The sequence below is a fragment of the Myotis nattereri genome (genome assembly GCF_964212035.1).
Source record: "Myotis nattereri genome assembly, chromosome: 7".
Lineage (NCBI taxonomy): Eukaryota > Metazoa > Chordata > Mammalia > Chiroptera > Vespertilionidae > Myotis > Myotis nattereri.
The window spans coordinates 63,653,291-63,660,756 of record NC_138082.1 but is presented as its reverse complement, the minus strand read 5'-3'; positions in this window follow the sequence as shown (position 1 = coordinate 63,660,756).

The following is a 7,466-nucleotide window of genomic DNA, read 5'->3' as shown; positions in this document are numbered from 1 at the left end:
TTGTCTTGCTATTTTTAATTCCATTGCAATTTCTGGAATTGGATGGGGGGAAGGGGATATCTATTTTAAGCTGACTAGAGACCTAAAATCCAGAGGCTGAGAAATGGTTTCTGTAGCAGCCTTTGCTACACTCCTCATAGCAACCCCTGATTCTTGTATGATTTCAGTTTGAAAGCACTTTGATGTTCATTGAAGTTGATCAACATGATCCATTTACAGCTTTCTCAGCTAACCAGAGCTCTGACATGGTTAAGGGAGGTCCCACTGGTCATTTACACGATGACTTTGATTTCTGATCTGCAACTTTGTTCCATGCACACTTGTCACCAGCATGACAGTATTTTTTTTTTTTTAACTAAAAAGCCATTTCTCAGGTCCCCAAATCAGAGGTAAATGGGACCTTAGAAAATATCTAGTACACTCCCTTTATTTTTTGTATATTTTTATTGATTTCAGAGCAGAAAGGAGAGGGAGAGAGAAAGATAGAAACATCAAGGATGAGAGAGAATCATTGATTGGCTGCCTCCTGCACGCCCCACACTGGGGCTTGAGGCTGCAACCCCACATGTGGCCTAACCAGGAATCAGACTATGACCTTCTGGTTCACAGGTTGATGCTCAACCACTGAGACATGCTGGCTAGGCGCACTCCCTTTATGTTATACAGAAGGAAGAAGAACCCCAGAAAACTCAGACCATTTGTCTCTGAAAAAGCCGCATTGCTTGCGCTAAAGAAAAGAGAAAACTCATCCAAGTGTCCCTTCGTTGATGCTTGAAGCAATTAAGACACAGGTTATGGAAAATAGTTTAGAGGTCTCCTTTTCCTTCACACTCCCTGTGGGGTTGGCAGTACCATGAGGACTCTCCGCACAGGGCAGGGCAGAGAATAGGTTTGAAGAGGGCAAACAAGAAAGTGAGCTAGCCTGATGGAAATATAGATTGTTCATACTAACTTGAGAAGAAAAGTAGTCGGTGGAAATAGTTATTTTCAGAATCATGTCCTTAGAAAGCAGAATGATGTATCTAAATTAGGGATGATTACTTACTCAGAAATAGCTTTCTCAGGTTTTATGGCAAGTCTGGTGTCAAAAACCAGCTTCAAAAGTCATATTGAGGCCAGGAATTGAGGGTATATTGGAGAAAGTGTGTATAAAAAGCAACTCGAGTTTAGGCAAAGTGAACAAAACATCACCAGAATATAACCATGCTGCAAAAGAAAGGCATACCCTCAATTATCCAATCAACTTTGAGAATTCAAAATCAACTTACTGTGTGACCCCTATTCTCTCTACAGAGAAGTGTGACTGTTGGTGTCATGAGGAGTCTGCACCCAGAGTCTGAGCATATCCCACACCCCATGTGGGATATGCTCTCTGGTGTTCACTGGGCCATGGCTACTGGTCCTGTTTCAAGGCTGCCCATTGGCTTGACTTTGCCTCTCCCAGCAATAAAATAGGACTGAGTGAGCAACTAGGAGCCACATCCCACAGAGGCATGTGAAGACGGGTTGTCTGAGGAAAAGGATTGTGCTTGAGGGCTTTTGCATTGAGGTGCTTGTGTGGAAAAGAGCTGAATAGATCTCAGTGGTCTGGAAGAACATATTTGGGTGCCCTTATGACTCACTCAGCCTTACTTGGCCCTGAACATGTCAGAACTTGGCTTATCCCCACCTTGAAGTCTTTCTAAACACTCAAAGGGTTGGGCCCGTCCCTGACTTTAATATCATATTTAATTAATTAATGACCCTGTGTATGTTTTGCCACTGACCTAAATACCAAGTGTGCTGTGCAAAGACGCACCCTCCTTGATGCAAGAGACCAACACGAAATGTGAGACCCAGACCTCCCAGAAACTCACTTTCTTCAAAGTCAAATAATCTACAGAACTGAAAGTTCTATTTGCAGTATTAAATGTCTAGAAAAGCTTAGGTCAGGCTAGGGTAGAACGTGTTAAGAAGAGACAACATGAGTATCTAGTCCAACTAGCTGGCCCATTGCCATCTTCATTTTAAATGAAGGGGACAGTGAGGGCCTCCCTGTTTACCCACCTCAGGTGCTCCAAGCTACTCAGGCAGCCTACTAGGAATCTGATTTACACAGTGTCCCCAGGTAGACAGATAACTGCCTTAAATTTGCAGAAGCCAGGAACTCACTCTTTGGTACACAGAAGTGAACATTTGACTCAGTCTGGAAATGCTGCTTTGAAGAAGACTGGATATTTCTGCTTTGATAGTTTCAGCCTTGTGTCTGGGCAGTTTATTCCTGATACTTGACACAAAGAGAATGATTTAGTTGAAAGAATAGAGCAAAGAGAGCAGGTTGCATGAAAGATTGTAGATCACTGCGGATAACACACTCTTCTAACATTGGGAACCACGGAGAAAGTGATCAGTAAGAGAGAAGCTGAGGATGCACCACCCACTGCCCCACAGCTGGAGAACAACAAAGGCCTCTGCAGGGAGGCAAGGGTAGATAGGTGGTTCGGGTTCCTGTAAATGAACTAGGCAAGAACTTAAGACCCAAATTACTGAGATTAGCAAACATTTCACAAAAAGAAGTGCAAGAACCTGTTCAAACTTAGACAAATGCAAAAATTCAATTCCTCAGACTTGCTGGAGCAGGAATGCTTGGCAGTACTTTCCTTAAGAGCATGGAGTTGAGGGAAGTAAGTGCTTGCGCCCTAATTTGACACCGTCACCCTGAGACCTCAGATCTGCTATCCTGAGACCAACGCCAGTGCATCATCGTCTCCCAGGGTTCCTTAGCAGTGCCTCTTATTGCTAGATACACATTAGAATCACTTGGGGGCTGGAGACTTTTCTAAAAATAATAATGACAAGATACCATGTGCAATAATTCTAATCTAGTTGGTCTTGGGTGCTTTAAAACACCAGATAATTAGTAAACTCCTGCTGCCCCAGGTGATTCTACTGGGCAGTCATTAGCCAACAGACATAAAAAGCTAATCACCCATCAGGGATGATCAAAAATAATCACAGAAGCAAACTTAGTGAAGACCATTCTAGAAAAATAAATCATAGACTTGTCCACTGGCACCCAACTTTCAAGTCATAGCCATCTACAGCTAAGTAAGATTGACCTCACAGCTTTCCTTAAATTGAATGTCCATGACCCTTCATTGCCCATCCCCTCCCTACCAGCTAACTCTTTTTACTTGTCAAACACCTGCTCATTTTTCACATCTTGGATTAAACACAACTTCCCTGGAGAGTCTTCCCTCAACCTCTCAAATAAAAGGAGCCCTCCTTCTATTAAGTGCTATAGAACTTTAAACTTCTCCCTCAGGACACTTTATTCACTTATAATTATTTAATCAGTTATTACTATGACTCCCCACTACATTGTAAGCTCCACAAAGATGAGTAATATCTCTTTTTTTATCCTGTTAAGGACTGTGGGCAGTCCGAAGACAATCTGAGGCAGAATTGCTTCCTTCACATCAAACCTCAGTCTTTTTTCTTCAACTGATTGGATGAGGTTCGCCCATATTATGGAGGGTGATCTATTTTACTCAAAGTCAACTGTTTCAAATATTCATCACATCTAAAAATGCCTTCACAGCCACACCCAGACTGAAGTTTGACCAAGAAGCTGGGCACCACAGCCTAGGCAAGTTCACAGAAAATTACCATCGCAATTGGTAACTTGTCAGTGCTCTTCACAGATTTATAGATTCACTGTAATCCAGATTAAAATCCAAGAAGGCTTTTTTTTCCATGAAAAAAAAAAATGCACTTGACAGGTTGATTCCAAAATTCATATGGAAGTGCAAAGGAACTAGAATAGTCAAAACAACTTTGAAAAAGAAGATCAAAGTTGAAGGATTTCAAGTTACTAGGAAGCCCCGGTGATCAAGACACGGTGGTGTTAGTGAAAGGATAGACACATAAATCAATGGAATAGGATGTAGTCTAAAAATCAATTCACACAAATTGGTCAATTGATTTTCAAAAAAAGAAGGTGCAATGGCAATTCAGTGGAGAAAAAGTAGTCTTTTCAACAAATGGTGCTGAAACAACTGGATATCTATATGTAAAATTCTAAACTTGTTCCATATTTTGCAACATATTTTTATTTTTTAAAATATATTTTTTATTGATTTCAGAGAGAAAGTGAGAGGGAGAGAGAGAGATAGAAACATCAATGATGAGACTCACTGATAGGATGGCTGCCTTTTGCATGCCCCCTACTGGGGATCAAGCCTGCAACCTGGGCATGTGCCTTTGACTGGAATTGAACCTAGGACCCTTCAGTCTGCAGGGCAACGCTCTATCCACTGAGCAAAACCAGCTAGGGCTGCAACATATTTTTAAAAACAGCATAAAATAGATCATAGATCTAAATGTAAAACCTAAAACTATTACACTTTTAGAAGAAAACAGGAAGAAATATTTGTGACCTTGGGTTAGGAAAAGAGATCTTAGGTATGATACCAGAAGCATAATTCATTAAAAAAAACCACACTGAAACATTGGTTTTGATAAAAAATTAAGAACATTTGCTCTTTGAAAGACACTCAAGTGAATGAAAAAACAAGCCACTGACTGGAAGAAAATATTTACAAATGATATAACTAAAAGAGCCTCCCAACATACATAAAAAAACTCTCAAAACTCAATTTTTAAAAAAAACTGTAAAAATGGACAAAAGCTTTCAATAGGCATGTCATCAAAGACACACCAAAGATGTGGATAACAAATAGGAACATGGAAACATTAATCACTAGGAAGATACAAAATAAAACTATAATTTACCATGACTATAAGAATGACTAAAATTTAAAAGACTGAAGTTAAACAGACACCTTTGCTGGGACCCAGCCATCCCGCTCCTAGGTATTTACCCCAGAGAAATGAGAGCATATGCCCACACATTTAATTGTATACAAATGTTTATAGCAGCTGATTGGGAATAGCCAAAACTTGGAAACAACCTAGATATCTCTCAACAGGTGAACTGATAACAACTTGTGGAACGGCAAGTCCTCACTTAATGTCATTAAAAAGTTCTGTGACTTTAAGCAAAATGACATCACAAAACCAGTTTTACCATAGACCAATTGATCTAAAGTAAGAATTAGGTTCCTATGGCGTCTCATCGAAGTTATAAGGAAACAACGTTGAGCAAAATGGCATTAGTCGAGGACCTGCTGTATAACCACACAATGGAATACTACTCAGGATAAAAAGGAATGAACTATGGATACAAGCTACAACATGAATAAATCTCAAAATAATGCTGCTGAATGAAAGAAGCCAGATAAAAAAAGACACTTATGGGTATAATTCCATTTATATTAAAATCTAGGCGATGCCAACTCACGTGTAGTGACTGCAGATCAGTGGTTGCCCGGGAAGGGGTAGTGGAAGGGACTGTGAAGGGACAAAAGGGAAATTTGGGAGTGAGGAATCTGTTTGTTATTTGGATTGTATCCAATTAGAGGTCAATAAAGCTGTTGTAGAGGTAAAGCACAAAAAATTATAATGTCAAATGCTGCAAAACTAGCATCTCTTGCTGGTCGCAGCATAAATTGTTAAAGCTCTTTTGCAAAGTAATTTGGCAGTATGTCTTGAGGGCTATGAGAATGTACATATCTTGACCCAATAATCTTCTGTAAAGGGCTTGAAATATGGGAACACTGCTATGAACAAATTTGTCCCTTGCAGCACACTTGTAATTCAAAAAATAAAATAAAAATAAAAATTCAAGACAATATAAATGTGCAGGAGTAGGGGAATAGTTAAGTCAATAACAGCACATCCACCTGTTACATATCATCAAAAATGACTGCCCAGAAGACATTTTCAATGCCAAATGAAAATAGCAGCACTAAAGTATCATACTATCTCTGTATCATACTATCTCTGTATCATACTATCTCTGTATCATACTATCTCTGTATCATACTATCTAGGAAGTAAAGACATACATTAAAAAATACATGGCAGCTTGGCTGGTGTGGTTCAGGGGTTGAGCGTTGACCTATGAACCAGGAAGTCACGGTTCGATTCCCATCAGGGCACATGCCAAGGTTGTGGGCTCCATCCCCAGTGTAGGGCATGCAGGCGGCAGCCAATCAATGATTCTCTTTCATCATTGATGTTTCTATCTCTCTCCCTCTCCCTTCCTCTCTAAAATCAATAAAACATTTTTAAAAAATACATGGCAGAAAAAATAAAAATACTCTCATTGCATATGTTATAATAACTTATTCTTTTCTTTTTAAAAATTTTCTATTATATGTGTCATGAAAACCATAAATATAATACGAACAATTAAGATGTCAATATATGGTTTAAGTAATGGCTGTTATTAATTTGGAGGCTCCGCCTCAGTTGTTAACTGGGGCAGGCCTTGGAGTCTTAGAGCCTGATTCTCAACTCTGGATGCCCGCTGCAGGCCCGGGATGCTATAAAATCTCCCAATGCCAGGGTTTCACCCCTAGAGATTTGAATTATACTAATCTTGGGTGAAAAGATTTGAAGAGCGCGATCTTTTAAATTCTTTTTTTAAGCTGTTTATTTCAAAATAATTGCAAACTTACAGAGAAGTTTCAAGAAGATTCATTAAGCTTTGAATGTTGTTACATTTGATTTATCATTTTCATTCTCTCTAATAACATAATAATTATTTTTTATTTTCAAACCATTTTAAGGAATGTTGCATACCCTTAATATTTCAGCATTTCCTGAGATAAAGGTATTCTCTAAGATAACCACAGTGCTGTTATCAAAGGCAAGAAATTTAAATGGATGCAGTACTTTAATTTATAATCCATGTTCTAATTCTAAAATGAGCACTTGATAAAGAAAGCAGTTATTATGGAGAAATTGGCTGCCTTCTAATTGTAACAATGGCAACAACAAAAGCCAAGAGCTATAAAGCAGCAGGAACCAGCTTTATACCTGGAGCCATCCCTGTACTTTCTCATGTTTTTCTCACCCTGCCTTCAATTCTGTACCTCCTGTAGCCTTCTAGCCAACCCCCTTTAATCCTAATAACATCCTTAAATTAGCTGAGACAGTTTCTGTTGCTTGCCACCTAAGAACCCTGCTGGTTCAGAGGACCTGAGCTGGGACTGTCAGCGGTTCTCAACCTGTGGGTCACAACCCCTTCGGCGGTCGAACGACCCGTTCACAGGGGTTGCCTAAGACCATCCTGCATATCAGATATTTACATTACGATTCATAACAGTAGCAACATTACAGTTATGAAGTAGCAATGAAAATAATTTTATGGTTGGGTCACAACATAAGGAACTGTATTTAAAGGGCCAGAAGGTTGAGAACCACTGGTTTATGGAATACATGGGACCTTTATGAGTTTGAAGTGTCCTGTTCTAGGACACCGACCCCCCCCCCTCCCCACACACACACACACTCTTTTTTAGGTCACAAAACACTCCATGATAAAGAAACTAGTGGAAGATGAGTGTTACAGGAGAGCA